This window comes from Cetorhinus maximus, chromosome 4 (assembly GCF_964194155.1).
Source record: "Cetorhinus maximus chromosome 4, sCetMax3.hap1.1, whole genome shotgun sequence".
Classification (NCBI taxonomy): Eukaryota; Metazoa; Chordata; class Chondrichthyes; order Lamniformes; family Cetorhinidae; genus Cetorhinus; species Cetorhinus maximus.
Genome location: NC_135882.1, coordinates 5,946,779 through 5,966,663, shown reverse-complemented (window position 1 = coordinate 5,966,663; position 19,885 = coordinate 5,946,779). Strand labels below are relative to the sequence as shown.

At 43.4% G+C, this 19,885-nt stretch overlaps 1 protein-coding gene across 2 annotated transcripts in view; it reads right to left on the bottom strand.

Annotated features, from left to right (window-relative positions):
* Nucleotides 1-18,931, bottom strand: part of zhx2a (zinc fingers and homeoboxes 2a) — an 81,389-nt gene extending 62,458 nt beyond the window's left edge. For both annotated transcript variants that reach the window (XM_078539874.1, XM_078539876.1), the window contains exon 1: nt 18,692-18,931. The gene's annotated coding sequence lies outside the window, so the exon portion shown is untranslated. The remainder of the gene's footprint in view (nt 1-18,691) is intronic.
* Between the last annotated feature and the right edge of the window lie 954 nt (nt 18,932-19,885).

Below are 19,885 nucleotides of genomic sequence, written 5' to 3'. Positions count from 1 at the left end.
GTGTGGGAGAGAGTCGCGGTGAGCGGGCGTACATAAGCACGTGGGAAAAAAAATGAAATCCTGCTATTTGAAGTGTACCTGGAACATGCAGACAAAACCAGTCAAATAGTTACACTAGCTTTGGCACAAAATTAACTGGTTTGCTTTGGAGTAATCTCCACTCCCTGATCTGCTCCACAAGTATTGCCAGTAGGTGGGGAGGCCAATGTGGACTATTGACCTCTGTATTTATCCTGTGAGAGGCTGGCCAAGCAGATTTATCCAAACAATCGGAGGAAAGACTGAAGCTTGAATCTGGAGGAGAGAGTGCACTGGTTCTCCCTTTCCTCCCAATGACCACCTCCATGGAAGCTAGGGGAAGCACAAAGCCCAAAAAAGACCATTGTCCAGGTGCAGCTAAACTGCACTGACATACGCCACACAGATTCACAATGAACAGTTTTTAAGTTGAATAGAAAAGGGAAATGGGGTTGGGGTGGGGGGGGGGGGGGGAAAGAAACAGGCTGAAACCAATAGGGCTGCTTCAGGAAACAAATCTCCAGACTCCAGGTTTCAATAACCGATAATCTGTGTCACCCATAATATTGTGCAGGACTTTCATGTTGATGTGGAAAAGGGTTCTGGGGTCTGGGAGCTTTCATGTCCACATACAGTCTACTTTGACTTAACTGATCTCTCTACTGGTTGCTTTTTGCCTCAGCATATGAGCCAGGAAGGGAAAAACAGTCACTGTCCCCATCCTCAGTGTCACCCTGATGAGATGCATGGGATGAGGCAGAATCAGGCTTTACTGATTCACCTCCTAACTCTCTATATCAAAGGTCCACAATGAATGAGGGCAACTTGCACAAGCTATTGGAGAGTCACTGGTTCTGTGGAATTGAACTCAGTTAGTGGGCAGTGATTGTGGGTGGGAGGGGTGGGGGGAGCGACACTTTCAGAAGGGAAAGGGAGGCGGGAACATCAGTGAGAACTTGTCTTTTGAAAAACAAAATCCTAATCCTTTCCTAATTAGGTTTATTGTAGAGAAATCCAAGTCACTAACTTGTCCAAGTGTGCATAGGAACACTTAGCAACTTACATAGGAACAGGAGACAACCTTTCCGCCCTTCAAACCTGTTCCACCATTCAATGAGATCATGGCTGATCTGCAACCCAACTTCACATACCTACCTCGACTCATATTCTTTAATACCTTTGGCTAACAGAAACCTATCAATGTCAGGTTTAAAATTAATAAACAAGTTCCAAATGTCTACACGCTTTGTACGAAGTGTTTCCTAATTTCACTCTTGCAAGGTCTGGCTCTAACTTTAACACTATGCCCAGAGTCCTAGGTTCCCCAACCAGTGGAAATGGTTTCTCCCAATTTTCCCTACCTGTTCCCCTTAAAATCTTCAATCAATTCATCCCTTGATCTAAATTCCAGCAAATATAACCCTAGTTTGTGTAATCTTCCCTCATAGGGGAACCTGGATGTTATGTACTTGGATTTTGAAAAGATATTTGATAAGGCTCCAAAAAGGTTACATCACAAGATAACAACACATGGTGTAGGGGGTAACATATTAGCATGGATAGAGGATTGGATGGCTAACAGGAAGCAAAGAGTAGGAATAAATGGGTCATTTTCAGGTTGGCAAGCTGTAACTAGTGGAGCGCTCCACGGATCAGTGCTGGGGCCTCAACTATTTACAATCTATATCAATGACTTGGATGAAAGGATCAAATGTATGGTTGCTAGATCTGCAGATGACACAATGATAGGTAGGAAGGTAAATTGTGAGAAGGACATAAAGAGTTTACAAAGGGGTTTAGATAGTTTAAGTGAGTGGGCAAAAAAATGGTAAATAAACTATAATGTGGGAAATATGAACTTGTCCACTTTGGCAGGAAGAATAGAAAAGCAATACATTATTTAAATGGAGAAAGATTGCAGAACTCTGCAGTACAGAGGGACCTGGGTGTCCTGGTACATGAATCTCAAAAAGTTAGAATGCAGGTGCAGCAAGTGAGTAGGAAGGCAAATGGAATGTTGTTGTTTATTGCAAAGGGAATGGAATGTAAAAAATAGAGAAGTTTTGCTACAGTTGTACAGGGTGCTGGTGAGACCACATCTAGAGTACCATGTCCAATTTTGGTCCTCTTACTTGAGAAAGGACGTAACAGCATTAGATATAGTTCAGAGAAGGTCCATTTGACTGATTCCTGGGATGAGGAGGTTATCCTATGAGGAAAGTTTGGACATTATCCATTGGAATACGAGCGGTGATCTTATTGAAACACATAAGATCCTGAGGGGACTTGACAGAATGGGTGCTGAAAGGATGTTTCCCCTTCTGGGACAGACTAGAACTAGGGAGCATGGTTTAATAGTAAGGGGACTTCCCACTTAAGATGGAGATGAGGAGAATTTTTTTCTCCGAGGGGGTCATTGGTCTGTGGCATTCTCTTCCCCAGAGAGCATTCGAGGCTGGGTCATTGAATATTTTTAAGGCTGAGTTTGATAAATTCTTCATTGTTATCGGGGGTAGGCAGGAAAGTAGAGCTTATCAAACGGCAGAGCACGCTCGAGGGGCTGAATGGCCTATTCCTGCTCCTAATTTGTATGTTTGTAATTTAACCCTTGGAGTCAGGTATCATTCTGGTCTATCTGCACTGCACTCCCTCCAAGGCCAATACATCCTCCTTAAGGTGTAACGCCCAGAACTGATCACAGTAACTCCAGGTGTAATCTCAGTAACTCCAGGTGTAATCTAACTAGGGCTTGCTAAAGTTGAAGCAGGAGTTCTACCCCTTTGTACTCTCATCCTCTAGATACATAGGTCAGCATTCCATTAGCCTCTGATTATTTTCCGTTTCTGTTCATGACATTTTAATGATCTGTGTACCTGGACTTCCAAGTCCCTTTTGTCACCGATTACAATAGATCACAAGCAGATCCCAATCCCCAACATGCAGGCAGCTTAATTGCTCTCTAATTGGCCTACAGAGTCTACACGTTAAACATTACAGATGGGATAAATCAACACTTAAAAAAAATGAGAAGTAATCTCGTTTAAAGAGAATATTTTAGTTGGAAATGTGACAAACATTTTAAAAATGGCTTAAAAGATAAGCAGCCTTATATTTGACGTGATGTTTTGGGGTTTGGTAACAGTGGGTTTACAATATTACTGGGTTTAGGGTGAACTGAGAAAATAATGAGCCTAAAATCCAATTTTGTGGGTTAAACATTACCAACAGCACACTTCAGGCACTGATCCAAATCAAGATAAGTAGGCAAACGAGATTTGAGCTGCAGTTAGCTATTCAAGAAATGGCAATTATGACATTACGAACCATTAAGAATATTTGGTTTTGCAAGATTTAAAAGTGCAAAAATGAATACATTGATAGTTTACCCTGAAGTATTTGCCTGCAATCACTGGGCAAACACTGGGAATTGATCATTAGACGGTCGAAGGGAACAGACAGAACTGAAATTTAAATTGTATCGTAAATTGTTTAGTCAGTTTCTACCTAGTAACCATTTTCGCTCATGACAATTTCAATAAAGCCACCAATTAAAGTGCTCATGTTCCTGCTAGGGAATAGAAAATTCATTACTATACGGGTTCAGCTTCATATCAGCAGCTATTTCAATATTAACAACCTCAACCCAATGTTTCATAGCTAATTTTATTTGCGTTGTTTAAAAAAGTGACACTGCAGTTAATAAACGTTAAAAGAGGAAATAAATTATTCCGCCCACAAAAAAAAAGACATACACACAGGGAAGAAAAACTTGGCAGACCTATAATTAATGAGATGGTGACAAAAGCCAGTGTGGTACATTGCAGATGTTTACTTTACATTTCAAGTGTTTAAAAGGACTTCAGATTCCTTCCCTTTCCAGAAAACGCTGGTACTGCTTATATGAAAAGCTTCATTTCAGACAAAAGTGCTCCAGCCGTATGAAATTCACAACAACAATTTGTATTTATGTAGCACCCTTAACACAAACAAAGTGGTCCCAAGACGCTTCACAGAGGCATTACAAAATAAACCACACCGAGACAGGCGACCTTAGGTTCGGTCACAAAGGTAGGTTTTAAAGGAGCATCTTAAGAGGGGGAAGGAGAGAAGTAGAGAGGCTTAGGGAGGGAATTTCAGAGCTTGGGGCCCAGGCAGCTGAAGGCATGGCCACCAATGGTGGAGCGATTAAAATCAGGGATGGTCAAGAGGCCAGGATTAGAGGAGCACAGAGACCTCGGGAGATTGAAAGGCTGGAGGGAGGTTACAGGGATGGGGAGAGGCCAGGCCAGCGATAAGAATTTTAAAACGGGGGCACTGTTTAATCAGGGACCAACGCACCATGGACTGTGGTGTATAAGATAGCCCCATTTTCTCAGCACCAAAATGCATGTTTAGGCCTATACTCAGCATATAAAAGTTGGACCCCGCCCCCCGGCCTCATTTTTCAGCTAATAATGCATGTTTAGTCGCATTAGGAATTGGCCTCAATTTTTCAGCTCAGAGATACATGTTTAGGGTTATACTCACCTCATGAGTCAGCGTCTGGGAACAAGCAGGCCACGTTGCCAAGCAGATGCTGGGGGGAGTTTAAGACACGCCCACAGAACAGACTGCACGTGGCGACAGACGAAAAGAAATGGGTCCTCCTGCACCAATACTGGCCTTTACATTTTATACTCGCCGTACCAGTCGACCCCCAGTTTTGGGCGGATTTTTCGAAGCTTCATAGGTCGACTTACATGCCGCACGGTCTACGGCAGGTCAGAACCCACCGGGGTGACGGATGAACAGCATTCGGCGCGCTCTGGGACACTCTAGGCAGCAGAGTTTTGGATGACCTCAAGTTTACGGACGGTAAAACATGGGGGAGGCAGGCCAGGATTGCGCTAGAATAGCCGTCTGGAGGTTAACAAAAGGAGTGGGACGAGGGCTTCAGCAGCGGAGGAGCAAGGCAGGGGCGGAGGTGGGTGGTGTTAAGAGGTGGAAAGAGGCCACATTACGTGCGTCAATTTAAAATTTAAATAGATTATTGTATACCATAGCCACCCTGAATCGAAAATCTTTCTCTAAGCTTAAACTTATTGTCTGTATTGATCTGTTCAGCATCACTGTTATATATTTAATTACTGATTCATCCCTGACAATTAGCATCACAAACAGCAGTCCCTCTTGCTAAAAGCGTCTGTAAATTATTATAAAAAGCACTGCTGTTGCAGGCACAGAACATTCTGTTTCTATGCAAAAGGTCATGTATGACAAAGTATTCTTTTTGTTTACATGATACTCTGTCCCTTGAATCATCATCATGGCTGAAAGAAGGGGGATTATAAATTTATAAATTTCACATTCTAAAAGGTAGTTGTTTTGAAGTGTACTTTTAATCTTTATTTCCTCTTCCCTTCACGCCTCCATTCTATCGGCAAGAACGCAAACAGGACACTTCAGGTATAAGAAAAGTCGCAGAAAGTCAGCCCCTCGAGGCTATTCAATCGGGCCATAGTTAATCGGTACCTCCAATCCATTTATCTGCCACTGGTGCATATCATTTGATATCCTTACCCAATAAAAATCCATCCATCTCCGTCTTTAAATTTAAATTGATCCTTTTGGAATGAAGGGGGGGGCGGGGTGGGGGGGGGGGGGAAGAAAAGTTTTCCAGGTTTCCTTTTATATGGAAAAAGATTCCAGGTTTTGCTCTGATAAGGCTTAGCTCTCGCTTTAAACACTAATTCCAGAAAAGGGAACACAACTATCAAAACTATTGTGTCATTTTAAAACATCATGATTAAATCACCCCTCAAACCTTCTAAACTAAAGGGAACACAAGCCAGGTTACTGCAGCCGTCTTTATAATTTAACCCTTTAAGCCCCAGTACCTTTCTGGTGAATCTGTGCTGCATCCCCTCTAAGCCAATATATCCTTCCAGAGGTGTGATGCCCTGGACTGAATGTAGTGCCACAGTTGGGGTCTGAACAAGGCTCTGTTCAGGTGAAGCATAACTTCCATTTGTATGCCCCTTGAGATAAAGGCTAACATGTTAGCCTTTTGATTACGCTTTATACCTGTGCGCTAACCTTTAGTGATTTGTGTACATGAATGTCTAAAATCACTCTGCTCCTCCACAATTCCTCATTTCTCACCATTAAGAAAACATTCTGATGTCTTTCTTGGATCCTCACATTGAGCTTCATCTGCCACTGTTCTTCCCAATCCCTTAGCCTGTCTCTCTGTCCCTTTGTAACTTCTTGCTCCCATCTGCACAACTTAATGTGGCTCCCAACTTGGTGTCATTGGCAAACTTGGATGTACAATATTCCCACTCTCTCATTTCCAGCATTCTCTATGTCAGTAACTTGAAGGAATAACACGAAAAGCCAAGGCCCCAGTACAGATCCCCAGGGAATACTACTTGTCGCATCCCCTCAATGAATATGTTTACTTTCTCCTTACACTCTCCCTATCTCCCAAACCCAGGCGCAAGGTTGCATCTAAATCCACATGCTTTCATTTTTGCATAATAGACTTTTGTTTAGAACCTTATCTATATGGACTTGATAACATCAACAACCACACTCTTACCTACCATTAAGTGACCACTCCATGCTCCAGATGCTAAGGACACCCCCATACTCCCTGAACACTGTGCTGAGAATACTAAAAGGCAAATTTAATTGAAGTTTGCTATCTTCATCATTCCCCCTTTCTCCTGATGTACCCAACTGAAACAGTTAACAGCATAAGAGATAAAAGCTGAGCTTTAATGTTAAACAAGACTTATACCCAGACCTAATTATATTAACAGGCTGCACCCTTGGTCTCGGCTACTCCCAAACCACGATGTAATAAATGTTTTATTTTCTTCTGAAACTTAAGTTTTCTTTTTCCAACCACCTACATGAGAGAAACTCAACCCTCCAATGTTATTTTCCGAATTTTGTGATGAAGAATTAGCATAGTAGGATTGAGGTCCCTGAAATTTGCAAACAGAATGATTTACATGTATTTTAAACTCAGATCATTTCTACAAAGTACATAACATCTTTTGGTTATCTGCACCCCTGGAAAGATGTCAAAACCATGTTAAAAAGGTGTAAAACACTCATGTACTGGGCCTCTTAGTGAATAATATCATTCTCTCAAACTAGCCACCAGTTCCCACCTCTGTAACACTGCCCTTTCCTCAACTCATCTGCCACTGAAACCCACATCCATGCTTTTGTCACTTCTGGACTAGACAACTCCAATGCACCCTTGGGCGGCCTCCCACATTCTACCCTCCGCAAGCTTCAAGTCCTAATGCGTTCTAACTTGCACAAACTCTTATTCAACCATCATCCATCTGCTTACTGACCAACACTGGCTCCCGGTTAAGCAACAAGTCGATTTTAAAGTTCTCAATCTCGTTTTCAAATCCCTCCATGGCCTTAGCCGCCCCTCTCTCTCTGTGATTTCCTTCAGCCCCATGGCCCTCAGGGGTACCTGCGTTCACCTAACACTGGCCTCAAGCATCCCTGATTTTAATTGCTCCACCATTGGTTGCTGTACTTCAGCTGCCTAGACCCCGAGCTCTGGCGCCCCAAACCTTTCCGCCTCTCTTTCCTCCTTGAAGATCCTCAAAATTTAACTCTTTGACCAAAGAGTTTTTGGCACCTGCCCTAATATCTTATGCGGCTAGGTGTAAAACTTTGTCTTACAATGCTCCTGCAAAGCAGCTTGCGATATTTTATGATGTGTTTAACAATGCAGGCTGTTATTATAAACTTGATTGACACATAATGGGACAAACCAGTGTGCCACCCCTCCCCCACAACCATTCAGACAAACTCTCTCCTCGCGTCCTTGTGCAGCAGTGGAAGCCTGCGCATGGATACCGTCTACAAGTGCAGCTCAGAATTGAGTCTCTGTCAACACTCAGCAGGCATGCTACCAAAGTAAAAAAAAAACACTTTGTGACTGCAAACCCCACTGTACCTTAAATCTCTCCACTACCCCTTCCAGTCAATTGGTAATGATCTCCAATCTAAACTACAAATTTCAAATGCAACCTTCACTTCACTTGTCTTTCGCTTTCTGGCCGGTTGATAATTTATTGTAACCTCTCTTTTGATGGCTGAAATTCAATAAAGAGTAAATACAAAAAATTGATTTCTTAAAAGAACAGATCTAACTCGTCTGTTGTGATTTTCTAAACATCTTTATAATGTTTAAACCAACCCAGTACAATCATAATTTTTCCATATAATATATAAATATATATGTATTTTTTTTTTAAAAAAAGAGTAAAATAGTTGAAGGTATGTGACACAAATCACTTCGGAAAAAAGTGTGGGGAAGAGGAAAACCTCCATACCAAGGAAGGTAAATATACTGGAGAAGATTGGGAGACAGCATTATTCTATTGCCACTAGGTAAAAGGCAAAGAACAGTTGGACATTTCTTTCAAAATCAAAGTTAAAAAGACTGGGGTAGCTTGCTGAAGTTCTGAGTTTCTCTCTCTTAAATCAACTTCAATGGAATACATTAAAAGATCTAACTAGCAGTCGCTGTACACTCGGCTAATTGTGGCTTGGCTGCAAGTACCATTTTTTAAAGTGACTAATAAATCAACATGAAACAGAAGACACTACGATTTAATGACCTATAGAATAGGACAACTTTTTAAAAACAAAACAACACTGTTGGACTATTTAAGATGTGAGGTAAGCAAACATAGAGGGAGCACTGTCTTCTTAATAGCACATTTTATAGCATATTACATAAATCTATCTATTTCTTTGTTCCTCTGAATTGCTAAACCAATTTTCTCCCTAATGCACTGGTATTGAAAAATTTATTTCCACAATCATACAATTATAAACATCTGACAACTTGTACTACATCTTAATGAGTCATTTACATCCAAGTGTACAATCTCGATCTAAAAGATGTTCATCACGGAACTTGGCAGAAAATAAGCCAATTTATTTAATTATTTTTAAAAGGGATGTCATGTTACCAAGCTTGCCCAATGCTCAAATGACGATGTGAGGTGATACTGGCACAACACAATGAGAACAAGTTCATTTTGACTTTAAAAAAAAATCAGTCTGTTTGGTAGAATGTTGCCTTTTACCATTCATTTTTAGGTCATGGATATTGCTGGCAAGGGCACATTTTATTACCCATCTCTATTTGCCTTGAGAAGGTGAGCTTTCTCTTAGAACTACTGCAGCCCTTTGACGACGGTGTACTCACCATGGTGTGAGGAAGGAAATGCAAGTGCATTAATTCACTGAAGGGATGGCATTGAGATATGCCTAAGTCAGGATGACTTGAGACTTGGAGGGGAATCTGGAGGTGATGGTTTTCTCAGAGCATTGCTGCTCTTGCCCTTTTTAGCGGAAGGGATCACAGGAGAGGAAGATTCTGTGGATGTAACCTTGGTACATTGTTGCAGTGCACACCATAGATCATTCATCATCGTTATCATTGGCTATTCCTCACTAGTGAAGATGATTGTCCTCCATGAATCCGGAGTCTGCTGTTGAGGCCGATTCAGGATCTGCAGATTTTATGGCACATCAGGACATTTGCCATCATGTGGGCTGTCTGGATGTGTTTTAACAGTTCGGGTCATGGCGCGTTCTTTTACCTGCTCTCGCTTTTCCTCTTCATTTTGTCCCTGTTGGGTCTCAAAACACTGGGCCCCTTCCCACAGACTCTGCTGCCATCTGGTTCGGTCCAAGGCGATGGTCTCCCAGGAGTTGGTGTCAATGTTGCATTTCTTCTCGTTGGCTTTCGGCACATCCTTGAAGTGCTTCTTCTGCCCTCCTCTGGTTCATCTGCCCTGACTGAGCTGGGAGAAGACAACCTGCTTTGGAAGCCTGATGTCTGACATCTGAACATGTGACCAACCCGACCGAGATGGTGGTGGGTGATCACCACCTCAATGCTTGTGGGAGAGCACTGATGTTGGTGCGTCTGTCCTCCCTCTTAACATGCAAAATTTTCCACAGACAACGTCGGGCGCGTTAGTGGTCGAAGGGATTGATACAGAGTCCAGTGGCATTGGGGCCAATCAAGAGCAGGGGGGCTTTGAGGGGGAGCGAGGTGAGCTACTCAGGGTGTCCAGCCTCTGCCCTAAACATAGCCATGGCGTTGATTTGACTTGGTCTAATTTAGAAGCTGATTAGTGGTGAGCCCCAAGAAAGTCAATGTTGGTGATGACTGTACTATTGAAGATTGGGGTTAATGGTTGCGTTTTTTCTTGTTGAAAATGGTCATTAACTTGGCACTTGATGGCATAAACATCATCTGGCACTTCTCAGCCCAGGCTGGGCTGCTATCCAGGTCCTGTTCCAAGCTGTCACAGGCCTTTCATTATCAGCTGAACTATAAATGGATCTGAACACTTGTATTGTCAGTGAAGAATTCCACTTTTGGTGATGATTATACCAAAGATGCTTTCCAAATTAATCTGAAGCCATTACAGTCATGTCCTAGGCCCAACCATCTTCAGGAGCTTCACAATGAACTTCCCTCCAACACAAGGTCAGAAGTGGGGATGTTTGCTAATGATTGCACATGTTGAGTACCATCTGTAACTCCTCTGATATTGAAGCAGTCCATGTCAATATGCAGCAAGACCTGGACAACATTCAGGCTTGGGCTAAGTGGCAAATAACAATCATGCCAGGAAGTGACCACGTCCAACAGGAGAGAACCTAGCTGTCTCCCCTTCACATTCAATGATACCACCATAGCTGAATTCCCTACCATCAACAACCTGAATCAGAAACTGAACTAGACCAGTGATATAAATACTGTGCCTAAAACTGCAGGTCTGAGGCTGGGAATCCTGTAACAAGTAACTCACCCCCTGATTCCCCAAAGCCTGTCCACCATCTACAGGGCACAAGTCAGGAGCATGATAGAATACTCTCCACTTGCCTGGATGAGTGCAGCTCCAACAACACTCAAGAAGCTTGACACCATCCTGGGCAAAGCAGGCACATGATTGGCCCCCTATCCACCACATTCAACATTCACTCCCTCCACCACTGATGCACAGTGGCAGCAGCATATACGATTTACAAGATACACAGTAGAAACTCACCAATGCTCCTTCAACTGCCCCTTCCAAACCCGTGATCTCCACCATCTAGAAGGATGAGGGCAGCAGATGCATGGGAACACAACCACCTGCAAGTTCCCCTCCAAGCCACTCACCATCCTGACTTGGAACTATATCGCCGTTCCTTCACTGACACTGGGTCAAAATCCTGGAACTCCCTCCCTAACAGCGCTGTGGGTGTACCTACACCACATGGACTGCAGCGGTTCAAGGCGGCGGCTCACCACCACCTTCTCAAGGGCAATTAGGGATGGGCAATAAAAATGCTGGCCTTGCCAGCGATGCCTACATCCCATGAAAGAATTTAAAAAAAGGCCAAGTAATTAGCAGAAACAAAAGAAAAATATATATGTTATTCATGAAACGGTATAATGTTCAAGCCCTTACACTTGCCATGAAAGAGACCCACTTCCTAAATAAATTCAGTAATGCAGGTGTCTTATTAAAGCCATCACTGGTATATAGCCCGTAACCTCTTACATAACCACGTCCTGAACAAGCCTCATTAAAGATACACTAAGACATAGACCCATCAGAATTAAACTGGTTTCTAAATGCCACAATAAGGTTTTTGAGAAGTAGTTGTTTAACTGACTTGACAGATTAGTGCTTACATCATTTCTGCAGAAAAAACATATCTCTATGCTACATCTCTCTCTGCCTCGGTACAAAGAAATCAGACCTTGAATTTCTGTTACAGAAACTCCATACAAACCCTGTAGGTAAAAGGGTGAAACATCATGAGGCTGCAAAAATAAATTTGAAATACAAAGTGATAAAAAGGCAAGCCATGGGATAGCTCACGAACACAATGCCATCTTTCAAGAACTAAATTGTAATAGCCCTTTACAGAGCAAATTATGGAGCTTGGAATTAATGAAAAAAAAAGAGTTCAGCTCAGGCTGTGCTTGCCCAATATTGTAAACACTGAACACTGGGGTAGAGTAATACTTAGCAAATGTCCAAAAAGACATTATTTAGGCAACGTGAGAGTAACAGCCTGTGCAACGTTTTATTAGGAAAATAAGAGCACAAGCAGTGACGTTTCAGTGTGACTGTTGTCAAGGCAATAGTAAATGTACTGTAATTTGAAACTATCCAAAACTCTCTCAACCGAGCACACATGATCCCCTTTCCATTCACCAGGCTTCTCAGAACTCAGTGTTAACAGCAGCAAACCCGAATGTCCATTTGGATTTCTCCCCCCCTCCGAAAGCGTGGAAACTTTTGGATTTATTTTAAATAGCCAACAAAGATATCCGATCAAATGATTTTATTAATGGATGGCTCTGGCTTCTGTTAAGCCTACAATATTTATGTAAATTGGACAGTAAATGTTTCCACAGCAAGTGTGCATCTTTGAGAATTAATGGAAGCTGACAGTTCTTACTGGTACAAATTAAGATGTGAAAGAGCTGTCTGTAGGGCCCCCCATTTCCTAGATGCAAGCAGGTGACCGGAGAGAAACTGTTATAGCAGCACAGAATATTTTGAGGTCAATATAGACATAAATTTGTGAAACTAATGAGCAGGTTGGGTAAAATCGAAGCAGTAATGTGGTGATTTTTTAAAAATCTTTTCATTCACAGGATGTGAGCATCACTGGCTAGGCCAGCATTTATTGCCCATCCCTAATTGCCCTCGACTCAGTGGTGGGGGGCTGACTTCTTGAACTGCTGCAGTCCATGTGGTGTAGGTACACCCACAGTGCTGTTAGGGAGGGAGTTCCGGGATTTTGACCCAGCGACAGTGAAGGAACGGCCGATATATTTTCAAGTCAGGATGGTGAGTGGCTTGGAAAGGAACTTCCAGGTGGTGGTGTTCCCTTTTTTCTCTGCCCTTCTCCTTCTAGGTGGTAGGAGTTGTGGGTTTGGAAGGTGCTGTCTAAGGAGTCTTGGCGAGTTGCTGCAGTGCATCTTGCAGATGGTACACACACTGCTGCCAGTGTGTGTCGGTGGTGGATGGAGTGAATGTTTAAACACACGGATGCCATGCTGATCAAACCGTCTGCTTTGTCCTGGATGGTGTTGAGCTTCTCGAGTGCTGTTGGAGCTGCACTCATCCAGGCAAGTGGAGGAGAGTATTCCATCACACTCCTGGCTTTGCCTTGTAGATGGTGGGCAGGCTTTGGGGGAGTCAGACGGCGAGTCAGTCACTGCAGAATTGCCAGTCTCTGACCTGCTCTTGTTGCTGCAGTACTTATGCACCTGGTTCAGTTAAGGTTCTGACCAATGGCAACCTCCAGGGATATTGATGGTGGGGGATTTGACCATGGTAATGCTCTTGAAGTCAAGGGGGGGTATTTCTCTCCCCCCTCCCACCCGATCTTTGTGTGACAGCTTTTGACCCACTGAAATACATGACACCCAGCCCAGTGCAGCTGTGATGGACTGAGTCAGTCATTAGCCTGAGAACTGGAAAGAAGGATAAGCTGAGATGCAGTGGGTGCAGTGAAACAAATAACTAAACTGAGCAGGCAGGAAAGACAGAGAAAGCGCGCAAGCATTTTTTTTTCCCACCACTGAAAGCCGGAAAATCTTTTCAGCTTTTAAATTAAAACCACAAGCTTTTCTATCACACAACCTTGGCAAAAGATCTTCCTGGACGTTTCTTACACTGGCTTTTATAATTTAAAGTGGAAAGACCAAAATTATTTCACATCCTGAGAAAATAAAATAAAAATTAATTTAAATGCAATGATGTAGTTGAAAGAAATGCCTTCGACTTGCTTTCAACAAAGCCAACATGAGTCCATTCAGATTGCCGTGGCTAGTCAGTCATTCTCACAGTTACTCCTTATTGGCATATTGGAATGTTATATGTAGGAAAAGGATCGCAGACAAAAATTGCAGAAGGGCTAAGTAGAGAGGCAACCACTGGCCAACAAGCATTTTTAAAGTGGGGGGGGAGAGGGAGTGAAACGCCATTGTCGGACTCCCCTGATACCGAACATCTGAAAGAAAGTCTACACGTTGCGACTCAAGTTGCGCACGTTGCGGAGAGAAGGACACATCCATTAAAAAAAAAGTGGAAATTGTAACTCCAATCCTTTAGCCCAAGATAAACGGCGGAGAAGGTGTTTACAGGTGTTGCGTGGGATGGCCACAAAATTTCTTTAAAAAACCGAAATCTGTCCCTCAGAACTTGGGTTTCCAGGTTTTGCAAAAGCGACGAGATAAACACCCTGGCCCTTTCTGAACTCCATCATACTCATCCAAATCATCCTATTTCGGCAGGAAGCGTTAGTCACCCAGCATCACGGAGATGAGGAAACAAATGTAGCAGCCTTTAGGAAACAGGGAAACGATTCACAAGTTGACAGTTGCCACATTCATTAAGAAACAAAATTTCTTTTGCAAAAAAAAGTTTGCACTGCAGGTGAGGGGAGGGAAGAAAGCTGGTCCTCACAAGCTTGGCTGTTGCTTTGGTTTCATTCCATTTGCCAATCCCTCAAAAAAATAATCCAACCAGATACAAATTCACACAGTAACCTGTTCACTATGTTTGTCACTACAAAATCTGCTCCTGCTAAAGATATCCAAACAACAACAGTAAACATGAAAATCATAAAATGTCACATGTAAATAACAAGATGCCTTGCAGTTGCTCTCTATCAAAAAAGCTACACATTCATTTCAGCCAGAACTTGAACTAAACCCCAAATCACATTACACAGCAACACATTCATCCTGTGAATGCACAGCCAATTTGCAATAAAATTCGTGTCAACATTGACTGTGATTTAAAAAAACTCACAGAAGAACATAGTGCCTATAAAACCCAATAAATAATACATGCAAATCTAATCCAGTTTTTAAAAACAAATCAAGGAAAGCACGACACAAGTTTAACTGGGAATCTAATGCTACCTGGCACACAAATTCTCAGGGACCGCAAACAGTGTAAACACAAGATGGGTACATTAAAGTGCAGATTGCCCTGATCAGAAGTGAATGCCTGCTTGTAACATGCAAATTGTTACATGTAACATACCAGAAATTCCCAAGTGACATAATATTCACATACACTTGCTCACAACTAGCCATTTGAGCAGCAAAAGTGATATATTCATAAAAGCAGTAAAACGGAATACATTTTCGGCTAGCATTTAGCATTTAGAATATTGCGGTTCCCTGCGTTACAAATCACGCATTTTATCCAGGTATTATAAAAGCTTTTATACTTTTACACATTTTCACTAAATTGCGAACAGCAGAATTTTATTTCAATTCTGAACACCAGATCGTGCTGTCGCTCACCATTAAAAACAGGACTAGAAAGAGAAAATGTTAATTTAACTTGTATCATCAGGTTTAATAACCTTCGAATTCCAAACCTCCTCCCCCACCCAACCAAGTTAGAACTCCCCTGGATTGGTTTGCTCATCTTTCCTCCTTTAAAGCCAAAAAAAAACATAGACATAGAAAAACATAGCAACATGTCCAGGTTTCCTGTGTGGGTCTCAATGTTACATCTGTTCTCATTTGCCTTTTATTTAAAACCTTTTTAATTTTGATTAACTTTCTTCCTTCAGAAGAGACTGTGGCATAGTGGTAATGTCACTGGCTAGTAACCCAGAGGCCCAGGCTAATGGCCTGTAGACACATGGTCAAATCCCACTATGGCAGCTGGTGAATTCAATTAATAAATCTGGAATTGAAAGCTCGTCTCAGTTTCATGGTCACCATTACTATTCTGGCTCACTTTAGGGAAGGAAATCTGCCGTCCTTACCAGGCCTGGCCTACGTGTGACTTCAGACAGACTCTTAACTGCCCTCTGAAATGTCCTAGCAAGCCACTCAGTTCAAGGACAATTAGGGACGGGCAACAAAGACTGGCCTTGCCAGTGATATGCATATCCCAATAAAGAATAAATTCAGATAAAAGCAAAAAACTGCGGATGCTGGAAATCCAAAACAAAAACACCTGGAAAAACTCAGCAGGTCTGACAGCATCGGTGGAGAGGAACACAGTTGACGTTTCGAGTCCGTATGACTCTTCAACAGAACTCTCATCAGTCTCATTGCAAAAGAAATTATCTAGTTAAAATCATACAAAAATACATTACACGCCCGAAGCTTGAGCAGCATATTCGACGAAGGCTCCTCACCTTCAACACGCCTGCTTTTTTTAAAATCTAAAAGCTTAATTTAACACAGCTGTCCTGCCAACCTTTGTACTCATCCATGTAAAGATAGTGTGGTCATCAGTAAATTTCATCCAACCCTGTGTAACAACAGGGTAAATCAGGCCAGGGAAGTGTACAACTGTTGCTGCTTAGGCTGGTTCAGTTCCAAGGTCGACAGGCTTCTTACAAACACAACCAAGGATCAGAACATTTTTTAAAAAAAAAATTTTCATAAAAACATAGTGCTTTTTCTTAAAAAACAGAATTTAATTTTGGCAGGTCTGCACCTTAAAATCGCCAAGAAAACACTGTAAATTCAATATTAATATTTACACTGAATGCAGCCGGCACTTGGGGAGTTACTGTGCATTGCCAAAACACAGGGTAGAAGGGAAGCTGCATAAAAAGCTGCTCTGCAGATGGGGGCAGTGATCTGATACAAGTTTTTGTTCTGCACATTCACGACTTTACAATAGTTCTGTTTTGGTTGACTGCTCATTAGTTTTTGTGTAATTCGTGTAATTATTGTTGTCTAGCATAATTTTGGGTTGCTAAAATTTATGACTGAATAAGCAGGGGAAAAAAAACAATAGCATTATCTTGCCACAGGGTTCATATGATTTGGAGATTATGTTTTTTTTTAAAAAAAAGAAAAGTCTGCACATCACCAGAGCAACCAAGGTCCCCCTGTTTTCAGTAAGACGCATTGTTTTCGCGAAGGACTCAGTAATGGTAAAACTGTTTCCGTCTGCCCCATCTTGGCAAAAAGAAACCTTCTCTCCATTTCAGTGTTCTCCAAAACCAGTCTTGCAAAACACCGACATTGGCTTGTGAACACTGTTCTTTTCTCTGTGCAACAAGCGTGCCAAAAGGCCCAACAAGTTTTAAAGACACCGGATCCCGTATTAAAGTAACCCATACAAACTGGCACATTTTACAGATACAATGCCATGGTTTCAAACCATTTCAGAAGAGCATACACAGGTGACTGACGACTGCAAACATGATATGGGCCAGAGAAGATGGCACGACTACAGCCAGATCGCTTAAAGTATGGAACTCACCCTCGTTGACCAAAAGCAACCGATTTGACCTTTATAATCATAAAGAGATAAATAGGTGAATCTTGAAGTACTGGCTTTCGATTATTTGAAGGGGGGGGGGGGGGGGGGGGGAGTTGCAGGGGGAGGAAGAGGGTTGTTTAGATGCTACCCAGTATATTTAGACAGGGAAGAGGTACTGTCTCCTTAAACTGAAGTTTGGGAAATTTAAATCTCTCTCTCTCTCTCTCACACACACACACACAAGCAAACAAAAGCCCAATTCCCCCAGCACATCTTTCCAAGTTTCAAACCCAAGGTGCTACTTGGTCCAAACAGAAATGACTGGCCACCCCCAACCACTATCTCTGGGAGATCAAGGCCTCCAGATTAGATTAGATTAGATTAGATTAGATCAGGATTATTTCTTTTTTTTTTTAAAAAAAAGACAAAAACAAGAGCATTAGGTCGCAGTAAACAGCGTCCATCTCCACAACAACCAGCAGCTCCACTAACCCCAGCCACCAGCCCGCCAAACGACCGCCGAACCTCCGCTAAATCTCGCTCCCTCCCACCCCCGCCAAAACTCCTCAGAATTCCCACCCCCTCCAAAACTCCTCAGAATTCCCACCCCCCCCCAAAACTCCTCAGAATTACCACCAAATTCCCAACCCCCCCCACCCAGATTTCCCCCAAATCCGCGCGAAACTCTCCCCCCTCCCTCCAAATCCAACCCCCTCCCCCCTCACTCAATCAGCACCCACCCCCCTCCTCCCTCCCTCAACCAGCACCCACCCCCTCCCCCCCCCCTCCCCTCAACCAGCACCCACCCCCTCCCACCCCCCCCCGCCCGGCCGGATTACGCCAGTCCCGCGCCGGATCTCCGCCAAGACTCCGCCAGTCTCCCCATTCCCCGCCGGACCGCGCAATACGGCCAAACTCGCCAGACGGCGACACCACTTCCACAGCCTCCCTCCCCTCAACCCCTCAAAAGGAAAACAAGACACTCTCTCTATTAACCTTCCACTTTGTTTTTGAGGAGGGAGGGAGGGAGGGAGGGAGGGAGAAAAAAAGAGGATGAAACGCCGGTTGACCAAAACAAAAAAAAAAACCCTTTCCAAAAATTAAAAATAAAAAGGAGGGAAGGATGAAGAGGAGGGAGGAGGAGGGAGGGAGGGGTGAAAAACAAAACGAAAAAGAAACCACACTTTTTTTTTGGGTAAAACAACAGCTGACAGGAGATGGGGGAGCCGTGGCCGCCATGTTTCGCTCTACTTACGACATGGGAGACATGTTTAAGTTGCATTTCTATTCCTCACTCTCTGGGTAGAGGGTGTTTTGTGTGTGTGGAAGGGAGGGAGGGAGAGAGGGGGTTAAAAGATTCTCTTTACCTGCTGCTGCCGCCGCCGCCGCTGTGTTGAGGGGATAGTGAGAGCTGAGCCGCCGCTACTCTGTAACTCTTTCTTAGCTACAATGAATCCAGCAGCGAAATGTAGCAAAACCCAGCTTGGAGGCAGAGGGAAACCTCGATAGGGGCAGATCCACCAAAGCACATGATCGCAAACGTCAGCAGGCACTATTTGCATACGATACTAGAAGCACTTTTTCCCCCCTTTTTTTTGTGTCTGGGAGTATTCCGTCTCCCCCCGTGTCTCGTGTGTGTGTGTGTGTATGGGGGGGGGTGGGCAATTTCTGTCCAAACTGTCTGCACTGAACTCCATCCCCCCCACGTGTGCTAGATCCTTCCTGTTACAGCAAATAATGAAAAAAAAAACAAGTGATCAGGTCCCATCCTGGAAGGGGGCGGGGCTGGTTTGTGGGGTGGGGGGTGGGGGGTGGGGGGGTTGGTTGTCCTATGTGAGAGGCTGAGTACATTGGGCCTATGTTTCTCCAGAGTTCAGACAACGTGAAAGGTGATCTCATTGAAACCTACAAGATTCTGAAGGGGTTTGGTATGGTAGGTAGATGCTGAGATTGTTTCCCCTGGTCGGGTAATCTCAAACACCGGGGGGGGGGGGGGGGGGGGCACAGTCTCAGGAGGAGGGGGCCCATCGTTCAGGGCTGAGATGAGGATCAAGTTACTTCACCTCTCTGGAGCTCTCTACCCCAGAGGGTTGTGGATGCTCCATCGTCGAATACATTTAAGGCCGGGACAGACAGGATTGTTGGTCTCTCCGGCAATTAAGGGATATGGGGAGCAGGTGGGAAAACAGAGTTGAAATCCAAGGTCAGCCACGATCGTATTGAATGGCAGAGCAGGTTCGATGCACTGTATGGTCTACTTCTGCTCCTGTTTATGTTCTCGAGTTCAACCCAGATTCTGCTACCACCGTCACCATAAAAAAAAGGCTTGACTGGTGTTTTAACAAGTATTTAAAATGGCCATTTTTTTGCAACCCGATTGGTACATCAAACCCCGTGTAATATTGTTTATTATTAACAACTGCATTTACATATTACCTTTCTCTACACCCCAAAGCTTCACGGCCAATGAAGTCCTCTTTTCCAAGCGCAGTCACTGTTTGTAGTGTAGGAATCGCCACAAGCCAATTTGCACACAGCAAGCTCACACAATGTGCTCATAT